Here is a 15118-nt window from a genome sequence, read left to right as displayed (position 1 = left end):
AGTAACCCAATTATAAAGCAATAAACTTAGAACCAAGAAAACAAACTGGAAAGAAGAAAAAATTCTATTCTTGCATTAGCTTTTAAAAAATATCTTCCCAAATGTCCTGATGGAACATCACCCACCAGAATCTGTTTTATCCCCCAGGCATCCATTTATAAGGAAGAACAAGCATATCTAAATCTTGGTTTCTATATTTTCTAAAGACAAGCTTTTTTTTCAGCCTTCATGAAGCTTCCTAACTCACTAACCCACACATTTTCCACAAAAACTTACCACAGAAGGCTTTGACAGAAGCCACTTAGTTAAAGTGGATTTTCAGCTGCCAAAAATTCAATGTCAACTACCCTGGCCAACTTCTCACTCCTGGGAATGTTCTCCCTTCCCCTGGCTTTCCCATAGTGAGGTGTTAGACTGACCCTTGCCTCAGAGGCTTAACAGAGAACAGGCAGCAGATTTCAGTAATGGATCAGTTCCTCTCCTCAGCATGTCTGATCTATAGTGAAAATGAATTACTGTGTTTTAGTTCAGTCAGAATAACCAAGTATGGATTAGTCTTTGATTCTGACTTTACAGATGCACAAACCCTTTTGTTTAAGGCCTTAGCAGGACACTACAATGTTTCACATCAGGATGTGCAAAAGGGAGTTGTGCATATATTAGCCAAATGTCCATTTATTCACTGACACGGCAGGATTCAAATAATAGATCTTCCAAAACAATATGCCCTAGTCAGTCTCCTTCTAGGGCACATACTTCACAGGTGTTAGACAAGTATTCTTAGCAAAGCAGAACAGCAAAGCAGGCAAAGTTTCTCTGCAGGTTTCCTGCATTCCTCTTGTTAATGCCCTGACACCATGCCACAACATTCTAGGTGCTTCTGCTATCCTGCTGTGGTTGTGCCACTTAGAATCCAGGTGATACTTTGAGCACAGTACTCTCCCCATCTTATGCCACAATCCAATACCCTTTACTATATAATTTAATTTATTCACCAAACATGTATTGATTGTCTACTCTGTGGAGGCTCAGGTGTTGCTGTTATTTGCCCCTCTGGGGAGGAAGCATGCTTTTGAATCTTAGGCAGGATATGCCACTGGGAAGACAGGCAGAAATCAGATTGTGAGCAGCTTTGTATACTTATTTGAAAAGTCCCATATTTTCTCAATCAGGCAGCTGGTACCTATGCGAGGTTTGTTTTGTTTTGTTTTGTTGAGACAGGGCCTCGCTGTATAGCCCAGGCTGGCATGGAACTTGCTATGTAGCTCAGATTGGCCTCAAACTCACAATCCTCCTGCCTCAGTCTCCTGCATGCCAGGATTATAGGGATGCACCACTATGCTTGCTTCAATGGGAGGTTTTAACACAAAAAATATGTCAGATTTAGAAAAATCACATTGAAGACAAATGTAGAGGACAAAGGTAACACTCACTATAACCATTGCCAGGTCAGCAAGGGCATAGTCATACAAGATCAAAGGCAGGGCTCCTAGAGAAGTAAACACAATGTTCAAACTTGTAGTAAATTTAAGCTCAAGGTCCTGGATTGAAAAATGTCGAAACTGTCACAGAATCAAGCCCAAATGAAGTCACTCACTGACTTAAAGTGGGCATCCTTGGGCCTGTTTTCTCATGAGGGTAGTTCAAGTAGAGTTCAGCTTTTGGGTGTGGCTATCTTAGGAACCCTGTATGAACTAATGGAAGCCTTACTCATGAAATGAGTAAACAGAGGAAAAGAGAAATGAAAATAAATGAAAAGGAAAAACTTGAAGCACTTTGTCAGACATGAACATATTTGAAAATACTTCTAGACATATAGGCATCTCAACCACTCTTGCTACCTCAATAGAGTCATCTTGGAGCTAATGCCTCATGGAGAATGCCTGAATAAATGACTTCAGATTCCAGAGCTGACATGTTTTTAATTATTTCCGAATTACAAAGATAAAATAGGGCCAACAGTCCTGAGTAAGGCTTATCATGAACAAATCTCTTTATATGCCTGTCAGCAAATGAGAAACATATAAAAAACAACTCAAATCTCACAATCACAACATATATTCTAGAGGGTAGAGTTGTAGTCACAGTGCTTTGTAATGATCTTTGGTTACTGTCTTTCTCTGTAAGTAATGTCAGTTTCAGTCATGAATGTGAGAAGTTTAGATATTTGTATTTGCTAGTGTTGCAGTAGCAAAGTATCATACACTTAGTGGCAATTTATTAACTCATAGTTCAAGATACCAGAAGTTCAGGATAAACATGTTGGTAGCATTAGTTCCTTCTTAAGGACTGTGATGGGCAATCTGTTCCATGCCTTCCTCCTAGCTTCTGGTAATATGTTGGCATTTCTTGGTTGTAGATACATCACCCATATCCCTGCCTTCATAACCACACATACACAGTCTCCCATGTGCCTGTCTCTTTCTGTACCCAAATTTCCCTCTTTTGTAAGAACATAGTCACATTGCATCAGGGCATACCCTAATGACCTCATCTTAATTTGATCTTGTACAAAGACCCTATTTTCGAATAAGATCACATTCACAGTCATTGAAGGATAAAAAATCAATATATTTCAAGAGGGCAATTCAACCCATAATAGTAACTGTACATATACTGTCACTAACTTAGAGTCCAGGCTAACTCACTTGGTCAAAAAAAATGGCATTTATGCATGGGAACAAGATCAAGTGTTGTTTATTCTACAATCAAGCATATAGTTATTTTCAGAAAGAATATAAATTGAAATAGTTCCACAATTTGGTGACTAATTCGTATAGGAAGGGCAAGGGAAAGGGCAAGCTGAGCACCATAGAAAGAAATTCAAGCATTCTCACTTCAAGATCTGTTTGTGTCTCCATGCTTGTGACCAGTGTAAGTACAAGCAGCAATGACTCAGAAGTGAAATCCAGCAGCACAGATCAAAGACTATAGGAAAACTGGAATTTGGAGATCAAGGCAAATAACTGATAAAACCTGGATCTAGCCAAGTAAATTTGATGAGATCCTGAATGAGAGGGTGTATTTGATGCTTTTATATTTATTTCAGACTCACTTCACACACACACACACACACACACACAGTACATATACATTCTATACATATGGGAAGCAAAATTGCATAGTGGCTTAGTACATGGGTTCTGGAGCAAAAATGGGCTACATTTCAATCCAGGCTACAACTACTTTGTTGTGTGACATTAGGCAAGTCACTTAAAACATTGTGCCTTGTTTAGGGATATCTGTAAAATGAGTACAGTTATAGTATTTTTCCTATGGAATTTTAATGAAGCTTAAAAGAGTTAACATATATATAAAGTGCTTATAAAAATCCACAGAACATAGCATGTATTCAATAAATCTTAACTATTGTAGGGTTTGTTTATTTATTTGTTTTTAACAAGGTCTTGCTATAGAGCCCAGACTGGTCTAGAATTCACTATGTAACACAAGGTGTCCTTTAACTCATGATCATTCTGCCTCAGCCTCCTGAATGCAGGGATTACAGGTGTGAACCACCATGCCTGGCTAAGTGTTAAATGTTATTGCACATAAATATGATGTAAAATACATATATAAACACTTAGATAATAAAGCCTTGATCTTTCAAAAGTATGTTTCCAGAGACATTCACGTATTCTGAATTTGTGAACAGCTACAATATATAACTTATAAACTATCACAAAATAAAACTTCAAAACAGGAGATCAATCAACAATCAAATGTAAGCTATAACAATTAATTTGGCCACTAAAACAAACTTTATACTATATTATTTTGTAACTTTAACTGAGAACTACCTGCACCCTGCAAACCTCAACTGAAGAAAGGCTCAGATCATATGGTAATCAAGGATTTCTATATAGTAAAGGAAATGCAACTACTAGCCCATCTGTACCATCCCACAGCAAACAGATATCACATTTGCAATTAGGTAGCAAAACACAATTTATCCTTCTCTCAAAGACTATTCCATGATTCAGAAAACCAGGGCTGACCATCTATTGCATGCATACATCTTTTGGAAGCAACCAGGGAGTTAATAAACAAGACAAGGAGAAATTATACATACAGAGAGAAAAGAATAGAAAAGCAACGTAAGAATTATAGACGTTCCTCTGGAGAACATCATCTTAAGAGAAGTTAGCCAGGCTCAGGCCAAAAATCATGTGTTCTCCCTCATATGCAGACTTTAGACCTAAAACAAATACAGTAATATTATTGGACATGGGTAACACGTTAAGGGGAGAACACATACAAGAGGAATAGGGAAAAGTAGGAAACCCAAATCTTGAAAGTGTTTGATGTGCCCACTGCAGAGGAGCTAATATAGTAACCTTAAATCGACAGAGGTCACCATGGGAAGGTGACCGGGAAGTAATGAAGAGGTCAGGTAGAGATGAATTAATTCAGATTGTAATACACTTGTGCATGGAAGCAATGCTAGGAATCTCTCTGTATCCTTATCTCAAACTAGCAAAAATGCTGTCTTTCCTATTATTGCTATGTCTACTCTTCAACAAAATTGGAGAAGAGGGCAGATCAGGTTCTGGAAATGAGGAGGGTGAGGAGACAGGGAAGGGACAAAGGGGTGAAGGGAGAGATGACCCAAACAATGTATGCACATATGAATAAATAAATACGAAAAGAATTATAGAAGTTCCTGAGGAAGATATCACAAGCAATAATCAAAGACATGATTGAAGAAATCTTTTTCTGAGTTTTTCAAAAAGGCAATGAAAGGACCTGTGTTTAGACATATCTTGACAAAAACTTAGTATTAGGAGAATGAAGAAAACCCTACAAATTTCCATGGAGAAAAATTAAAAAACTATCTCTAAAGCTACAAAATTTAAGCTAGCTCCAAATATCACAGACGCATAATATGCTCCAAAAGGCCAACAAATGGAGCAATTTCAACAGAATTTTAATAGAAAATATTGTGAACTAAGAATTATATGCTAACCTAAATTTTCTTACATGTGTAAAAGATCAAACCATCTCAAGTATTTAATGGCTCATAATGCTCATAGGATTGTACAAAGGCACAGTTGTACTAGCATATATAATTACTTAAAATAAGTATTCATACCATCATTTTCCAAGCTCTAAATGAATATTTAAGATTAAGAAACAGAGGAATAATTATATTTAAGCAACTATGTCTTCCCTACCATAACCAAAGACCTAGGAACCTAGCACTAACATTAACAATGCAATAAAGTATGTATAAAGGGCATAAGACTGGTCAGGAAATGACCTCTGTTGGAAAATCAACAGTATCATTATATTATTTGTTTGCAAGAGTGAGTGATATGGGTCAAGATGTGTTCATATTCATTTTTATATTTTTATTGAACTAGCTAAAGCTACTTTGAACTAATTATTGTCCCTAAAACCACATTGAGCCTTCATTTATTAAACAAACAACAATGGAAGGACCTTACTCAAATCATTGCATACCTTTCTTTGCCATAATTCTTAGTGAAAACAGTTTGTCATGCTAGGCAACATAGTCCTATTATGCCCCTTTAAGAAATAATCCTTGAATTTATTTAGACAATTGCCTGCATCTCATTGCTCTACATAAATAAAAATTTTTTGTCTGATATACAATAACCTCCAAAAATAAACTACCTCATGTATCTACTCACTTCTGAGTTGCTTCACTAAATCTTCCTTTTAAACTTTGATCCTTCCCGTAAAAGATCATGCCCACATGTCCATATCTACATCAGAATATATGTTAATTGCAATTTTCTTAGTCTAGATAATTTGATCTTTACCCTGCTCCTAAGTCATATACTGGAACCTTTGAATTCCACCATTGCAATGACAGGTTTTCTGCTTTTCTAAAACTCCATTTAAGCTAAACATTTAAATGATACAATCAGGTTATTTATAGTATAAGCACTTTCTCAAATTGATTATATTACAATTTTTTACTATACCATTCACTGTTTCATATATGTTTGAATCACATCCCCAAATAAGCTGTAATTTCCTTGGGAAGAAAAACACCTACTTCATGAAGAGTTGTTAATGATGTGGGAAAATGCTTATTATTTGGTGTTGAATGAAAAAAGCAGGATAAAAATTGAATGTACAGTGTGATATTAACTATAAAAAATGAACAGAAAGAAGAATAGAAGCAAATAAGCTGAAATAATGACAGTGTTTTCCTCTGGGTTGTAAAGTTATAGGTGATTGCTAATTAAACTTAACTGATTTTACTATTTTTCATGAAAATGTTCTTTTATACTCAGGAAAAAATGTTTGTTAAATACATAAACTCATCTAAATTTTACTCATGGTGAAGATCTATTCAAGCAGACACTATACTGATTCCTCTAAAAGTTTCATCAAAGACATGTTTAAACAGCTCCTTAGCTTTCCATCGAATCACAGTTTTATTAAGAATCACATGTTTCCTGTGGTTCCTGAAACCTCAAATTAACCACCTGCATTGGTCATGTTGCTTTATATTTCTAGTGAGAAAAAACATGATTCAAAGTGTCTTGACACAATAGAGGCGTGTCTATTGGTTCATAGGACAAAAATATCCAAAGTATGGTTGAATTTAGATTGAGTTTGGTCCAGAAATTCAAGATATCATAAGTGTTCTAGAGCTACTGTCACACAAGTTACTCACTTCGTCATTTGTCTTCAAATTTTATCTTTAGGCTTTCTCTTCTCATGGTATTAAAAATAGTTTCAATTATCTCAAATCAGAAATTCTCAGAGTACAAATACTAGTAAAGAAAAGAAACTTTGTACAGCATTCCTAGAAATATACCTAAGGGTTTATAATGATTAGACTGAATAATACATCATATTCCAATTTTATTAGATATCATACACAGATTTGTTTAGACCAATCTGAACCACCTTTCATGGGAAGGCTAGCAAAAGGATAATTTATAAAAGAAATACAGATTACTGTTATATGATAGGAGAGAACAGATTTTGAATAGTAAAGCCAGATATACACTGTGTTACCTTATTAGCATACAATAATCTGTCTCCGTCTCTCTCTCTCTGTCTCTCTCTCTCACTGTGTGTGTGTGTGTGTGTGTGTGTGTGTGTGTGTGTGTGTGTATGTGTGTGTGTGTGTTTGTCTCCCTCTGCACAAACATTTGTTGCACTGGTTGGAGCACTTGATGAAGCAATTTCAGAGTGACATTTTCTTTATAAGGTATATAGGGTTAATTATTGACATTATGGATTGAGCTGTCATAGAACATGATGGTTTATTCTTTAATTTACCAACAGATTTTGTCATCTAACTAAGAACCACTACTTTATTTGCTTTAGTCCTCTTCTTTTCTATCAATAGCGGTATGTTTATTTTCACTTAAAATAATGGAGTTTTTTTGTGAAGTACTGGGGTTTCAACTCAGGGCCTATACCTTGAGGCATACCACCAGCCCTTTTTTGTGAAGGGTTTTTATGAGATAGGCTGGCTTCGAACTGCTATCCTCCTGATCTCTGCCTCTTGAATAGCTAGGATTGCAAGCAGGAGCCATTGGCACCAGCATTAAAACAAGTTTTTTTATTTTTTTAATAAAAACATATTGATACTCTACATGGTGACTATGTCATTTGCTGCTGTTGGAATTTGGGCCCCATAGGCCCATGTGTTAAAATTTAGTTCCATCATGGATCTTTTGGGAGATTGTGGAACCATGTGAAGCACGGTGGGTCTTCTGGTCATTGAAGGCATGTCTTCAAAGGTGGGACACTACAATCTTTTGCTTCTCACACCTTTCATCCCAAATTTATACCATATGAATTTGAAAATACCTTTTTTTATTCATTTATTCACATGTGCATACATTGTTTGGGTCATTTCTACCCCTCTCCCCAAGCCCCCCCTACCCCCCCGCCTCCCCTCCCCCCTCGTTTTGAGGCAGAGCCTGTCCTGCGCTTTTCTCCAGTTCCCTTGAAGAATAGAGACAAGCAATAATAAGAAAGACATAGTGTCTTTGCTAGTTGAGATAAGGACAGCTATACAGAGATACTCCTAGCATTGCTTCCATGTACAAATGTGTTACAATCTAGGTTGATTCATCTCTAACTGATCTTTACAGTGGTTCCTGAACCCCTTCTCATGTTGACCTCTCTCGCTTTAAGTTTTCTGTATTAGTTCCTCTGGAGTGGGGACATCAAACGCTTTCATGTTTTGAGTTTTCTATTTAACCCCATACCTCCCATATGTGTTCTCCCCTTGTCATATAACCCAAGTCCTATAATATTGCTCTATTTGCCCTAGATTTAAAGACTGCATATGAGGGAGAACATACGATTTTTGGTCTTCTGAGTCTGGCTAACCTCACTTACAATGATGTGCTCCAATTGATAAGATATCATTCTTCTTCATGGCTGAGTAAAATTCCATTGTGTATAAATACCACATTTTCTTAATCTATTAAGATTAATTTTAATCTAATTTTGTTGTAGAGAGAGTATAAGCAATAATAGGAAGGAACAAGGGTTTTTGCTGGTTGAGATAAGGATAGCTATACAAGGCATTGACTCGCATTGATTTCCTGTGCGTGTGTGATACCTTCTAGGTTAATTCTTTTTGATCTAACCTTTTCTCTAGTTCTTGGTCCCCTTTTCCTATTGGCCTCAGTTGCTTTTAAGGTATCTACTTCAGTTTCTCTGCGTTAAGGGCAACAAATGCTAGCTAGTTTTTTAGGTGCTTACCTATCCTCACCCCTCCCTTGTGTGCTTTCGCTTTTATCATGTGCTCAAAGTCCAATCCCATTGTTGTGTTTGCCCTTGATCTAATGTCCACATATGAGGGAGAACATACGATTTTTGGTCTTTTGGGCCAGGCTAACCTCACTCAGAATGATGTTCTCCAATTCCATCCATTTACCAGCGAATGATAACATTTCGTTCTTCTTCATGGCTGCATAAAATTCCATTGTGTATAGATACCACATTTTCTTAATCCATTCGTCAGTGGTGGGGCATCTTGGCTGTTTCCATAACTTGGCTATTGTGAATAGAGCTGCAATAACATGGGTGTGCAGGTGCCTCTGGAGTAACCTGTGTCACAGTCTTTTGGGTATATCCCCAAGAGTGGTATTGCTGGATCAAATGGTAGATCAATGTCTAGCTTTTTAAGTAGCCTCCAAATTTTTTTTCCAGAGTGGTTGTACTAGTTTACATTCCCACCAACAGTGTAAGAGCGTTCCTTTTTCCCCGCATCCTCGCTAACCCCTGTTGTTGGTGGTGTTGCTGATGATGGCTATTCTAATAGGGGTGAGGTGGAATCCTAGCGTGGTTTTAATTTGCATTTCCTTTATTGCTAGAGATGGTGAGCATTTTTTCATGTGTTTTTTTGGCCGTTTGAATATATAGGGAACTTAGAAAACTAAATTCTCCCAAAACTAATGAACCAATAAAGAAATGGGCAAGTGAACTAAACAGAACTTTCTCAAAAGAAGAAATTCAGGTGGTGGTGTTTTAGATGATGCTATTCTAACAGGGGTGAGGTGGAATCTTAGTGTGGTTTTGATTTGCATTTCCTTTATGTCCAGAGATGGTGAGCATTTTTTCATGTGCTTTTTGGCCATTTGAATTTCTTCTTTTGAAAAAGTTCTGTTTAGTTCAGTTGCCCATTTCTTTATTGGTTCATTGATTTTGGGAAAGTTTAGTTTCTTAAGTTCCCTATATATTTGATTATCAGTCCTTTGTCTGATGTACAGCTGGCAAATATTTTCTGCCACTCTGTGGATGGTCTCTTCAGTTTAGAGACCATTTCTTTTGTTGTGCAGAAGCTTTTTAATTTTACGAAGTCCCATTTGTCCATTGTTTCTCTTAGTTGCTGAGCTGCTGGGGTTCTATTGAGGAAGTCCTTGCCTATAACTAACCATATTTTTGTCAGTGTATTACCAGATTAAATCATATTAATTTGACAACAGTTGACTATTTTTGCCCTACATAAAGGCAACTTCATGTGGCTCACCATAAAATACACATATATATGGCTACATATATATACACATGTGCAACACACACATATGCATGCTGATATTTGAGTACAGTAATATAGCTGAAAAACTATAAGTGCCAACTTGGTTATTTGGTCATTTCATAATTTAAGCCATGACTGACATGAAGGGCAAGAAAGCATAAACTGATGGCTATACAAAAGCAATGATACAGTGCAATCCCCTTTATTAAAAAGTAATTGATGACCAATCTTCAGTGTTTTTCTACATGGTCTTATCTTCCTCTAAATTCAAATCTCCCAAAACTCTTCCTGTGGTTTCTTTTCAATATACTCACTCACTGAATCACCCTAAATAAAGCAGATAAGCAGTCAGCAGCTGATGACTAGGTGACTCTATGACCCCCAACAACAGAATGACAAATCTAATTTTCTGAGAATGGGTTAGCTAACAAAATCAATCATTCATATCTATCCACTGGAAAGAAACCAAAACTACCAATGCATACACTAAAACTGCTCAGCTCTAATGACCTAAACACAATATGACCTGAATGACAAACACATAACTTACCAAATACTATATTTTATGTTTTTTCTGAAAAAACTGTTATTACTTCTTTGTCTGGCTTCCTTTTGGGGCAATTCAGTTTATCTTATCCAAGAGTTCTCTTATTTTCCTTAGAACCAAAAGCTGGCTAAGTTATAGTAAATAGGGAGAAAAAAATTTCCTCGCAAAATTGTTTCAAAAGTGTAGTAATCAAATGGTCTATGTAAGAACTAGTGTTTTCTCAATGTTTCAGGATCTCAAGCAGTCCCAATTTTCAGTGAACTGTCTTCCTTTCAGACTAGTCTAAAAGAACAAGACCCTCTCCAAATTGCTATAAGATCTCCTTTTAGAGTATCTGTGACTTCTGAGGAGTACCATGGAGAAGACAGAAACCAGCCAGATTCCATCACCTTGGGATACTTTACTGACTATTCGATGCCTGCTGGTATCACAGAAGTAAGCAATGGAGAAACGTACATACTATTGAAAGAGTCAACATTCTCATATGTTTATGTAGGCTTTTACTCTTTTCCACACTGAATTTTTTTCATGGCTCTTTCCTACTTCATTATTCTGTCTTCCAATGATCCCAAAAATCTACATACCATATTAGGCAATACATACATTATTCAGAGAGATGAAAGTGTATACACCTTGAATGCAACATTATTCAATGTCAGTGATACTTTAACTTTAGTAAGTTCTATAACTAATAATCTAATTTAACTGTCAGTGGATGTTCAGAAGGACACCCCAAAGAGCTGATTGCCATTCTCTTTTCCTCTAATGGGGTGAAAATGCTCAAAATCTATGACTAAAAATTACATTTAGTTCTGTTTCAGAGGTTTTTTTGAAATGACTTCCTTTGATTAGACACTGGATTCTTAAGAAAACTATTACTATCTTTTTTTATAACTTCGAGTGTTACAGCCAGTTTAAAAAGATTGAAGCCAAAAAAAGCATTATTCAATTTTCAACATTTTGTAAGATCCAGGTAAAGATGGAAGTGTACGAAGAAAATTTGAGGGAAGAGATTTATTATATTTTACCAAAACTGACAAGGAGACTTCTGATGGAAAAGACAGGTAAAATGCTCCACAAAAGTAGATCACAGACTTTCTCACCCCAACTAAATGAATAAATTAGCAAAAGAAATTCCTCAGCATTATATAGAGAAAACAATACAACCAACCATATGCCATATACTTTGAAAATTGGTACCAATAAAAGAAATGAAACATTCTGGCATGGTTTTGTGTGGCTACTATAAATCGCATTTTAAGGGAATCCAGAGTGTTTTCAGGAATAAAACACAATCTGGGCAAAAGTATATTGACAAATTGTAGAGATAAGTTGAGGTAAAATTTTGAAGAATATGAGGCCATACATACCATCATCCATAACTTAGAACTGACAATTAAGAAATTATCACAGGCAAGAAAACCCTGCAGCTTTTTAGGGTTCCATGATGAGTTGTACAATTGATCTAAAGCCCAAGGATATTCTGGCAAAAGAATATGATATATTTCCCGGGTTCATAAGCTGAATCTAAATTTAGAATCTGTTATACAATATTAGAAAAGACAGCATAATCCAGAACACCCACATAAAGTAATAACCAGCTACATTTCTCAAAATTTACTTGTGAGATAAAGAAAAACCATAAAAAGTCTTTATATAAGACCATAAACAAATCTTTGGGTTATAACTAAGAAGTTACCATATATAATAGGACATTAATCAAAATTCATCCACTTTATGCAATCATAAAAAAATAAATAAATAAACTGTATATGGTGGCATATACCTATAATCCCAGCTTCTCACGAGAGAGGTAGGAAGACTGTGGCCCGAGGCCAGCCCAGGCAAACCTGAAAGACCCTATCTGAAAAACAAACTAAAAGCAAAAAATACTAAGAGTGAAGCTCAAGTGGGAGAGCACTTGCCTAGCAAGCAAGAGGCCCTTAATTCAATCCCTACTACCACAAAAAATAAAAAAACTAAGTAAAAGTAAAATAGCAAGTGTAGTAGACTTTTGGTCCCGTTCCTGGATCTCCTCATGTCCTTTCTTACAGTTTTTTTGTATCTTCCATTTTGTTATAAACTTATTTCCAAGAAGAGGACTCATTTTCAAGTTCTTCCCTTGGACTACTGGAGTCTCCGTGCCTACCGTCCAGCAGAAATAGAAGCACCTAGCAATGTACTATTCTCTCTCCTCTCACCCAAATAAAGTTATCATTTAATCAATGACTGATGAGTAGAAAGAGTGTGAAATCCCTTCTCTTTTGCTTAGTTTGAGGAGAATTTGAAGTGCAATATTCAATTCAAGAATCTCCATGCAGATTCACACTAAAGCTAAGCTCTATGGAACTTTGTCTAAACTGTATCTTTGTCTGGCTTCTTTCCTTCTCTCTCCTGCTTTTCCAAGGATTTTCCCTGGGAATACTTCCTTCTTTAATAATTTACTTATTTAGGAATCCTCCTGTGAGAGGATGCTTTTGGAGAACCCAACTTAAGATGTGCAAAGAGAGTGAATAATCTAATGTGAAAAAGACATATTCTAATGAAAGGAAGAAAGTCCCTCACTAGAACTTCATGCTATGAAAGATTTAAATAAGAGCAATGATTTCAGTAAAATAAGAACTCAGAGGCAAGAAAATAAAACACCACCATGAGATGACAAGAGAGATTACTGAGATAACAAATCAAAACAAGGATCAAAACACCATTAAAGAGCTAATAAACATTAATATTCAGGACATAGACTAGTTATGGATTAAATTCTAATTACTAAAACAGTGGAAGTACCTGAAGTAGTCAAGGGAAATCCAGAGGAAAAAAACATAAATAATAAAGCAAGCAAAGATAAGGTCATGTGTGTGCGTACATGAAGCAAAGATAATTCAAGCAAGAAAAATTAAAATATTATGCATATATATGTATAACATTAGAAGAAGTTTTCCATGAATAAAGAACTATCTCTGCACAAGATGGCACACTACTTTCATGCATACTTGATGCAAAAATAAACACAAGAAACTCAAATCAAGGTATAGTCTGGTTGAGTCTTTGACTTTTATTATTAACAAAAGGAAAATTCTTGCTTTTCAGCATTAAACAGATCATATATAAGAGGAAGAATTTGGATGATATCAGAATTCTCCATAGCAATATATAATGTCAGATGATGTTAAAATATTATCTCCAAACTTCTGTAGGAAATAAAGGATGACCCAAATATATGATACCTAGCCAAGTGGCTTTACAGAACAAAGGCTACAGAATATCTCAAGCAGGTAAGAATTGAGACTACAACTATCAGTTTTTCTTAAAAGTCAACATGAGCATAAAAATCTTATTAGATAGAGACAAAAAATTAACTATCTCAGTAGTACAGACATTGTTGTAAAAATATTGGTGGTAAAAATTAAGTAGATAACATAGAACTAAGACAAAGCTGTATGGGAGTTATAACTACAGGATTAAATTTTTAAGGAAATTTGAAGTTAGAAAATTTAGTACAAGCACACAGTCAATAATTAAAGCACCAAGCTTACCTAGAAGTAAGATATGAGCAGAATCCCTTTCATAATGATTGATGTTGAAAACCTTAAATTCACAACAATAACATTATGGTGTCCCCAAAAACTTATGTTGCCATCAAGGAAACATTTTGCATATGATCAATTCTTCAAATCATTGAATGCTGTAGAGAATTTATGCTATGAAGCATGGAATAGGAATTTTAAAATTATGTAATCCATGTTACTCTAATCCTTATTTCTACCTGACCATGTAGAATTTCAATAAATATTCACTGGATTCTTCCTTCACCACTTCTTTCCCCCTTTGCTTCAAACATATTAATATTTCAGTATTTTCTGGGTGAAATTACAATGGCTTCTTTAATCATTTTATTAGCATATATTCATTGCACAAATTAATGGATTTCATTATCACATTTCATATATGTATATGAGATACTTTGATTGTATTTACTCCCCATTGCCCACATCATCCTCTTCCCTACTTGCACTATTCCCCTTTCTATTTCTTAATAGTTCCTCTCTGCTTTCATGCCTTTTATTTAGATTCCATATATGACAAAGAAAGATGTGATACTTGTCTGCCTGGATTTTTTGCATATATCAGTTCCTTTAATATTCACAATTGTCCTACAATTTATAGATAAAACAAAGGTTCAGAAATGTTAAGTGTAGAAGAGGCAGAAAATCAAATTCCAATCCAATGCTTTGTATTTTGAAATACTATTCTCAGTGAAGCTCTGCCATCAGGCTCTGAAAAGAAACTATTTCAAGTGTCCTTACCTAGATGTAATTCCATGGTGCCCCCCCAAAATTCCACTGTGCCCTCATAATTAAACTCTCTCAATTCAGAATTTCTAGTACATTTTAAATCACCCTGTGCATTGTCTAAGTATATCAGAGATGTCAGCAAAGCCATGAAGAAATACAGAAAAGAAGGTAGAATGAGGTCACAGAAACACTAGAATTATTGAGTCAATTATGTACTTTGTCATCTCGTTCTGTCTCCAGATTCAATGACAGCAAAGTAGACAAATCAGAGAGATATTTAGGTACTCA

Source organism: Castor canadensis, chromosome X, assembly GCF_047511655.1.
Source record: "Castor canadensis chromosome X, mCasCan1.hap1v2, whole genome shotgun sequence".
NCBI classification, from domain to species: Eukaryota; Metazoa; Chordata; class Mammalia; order Rodentia; family Castoridae; genus Castor; species Castor canadensis.
Note: the sequence above shows the minus strand (reverse complement) of the source record.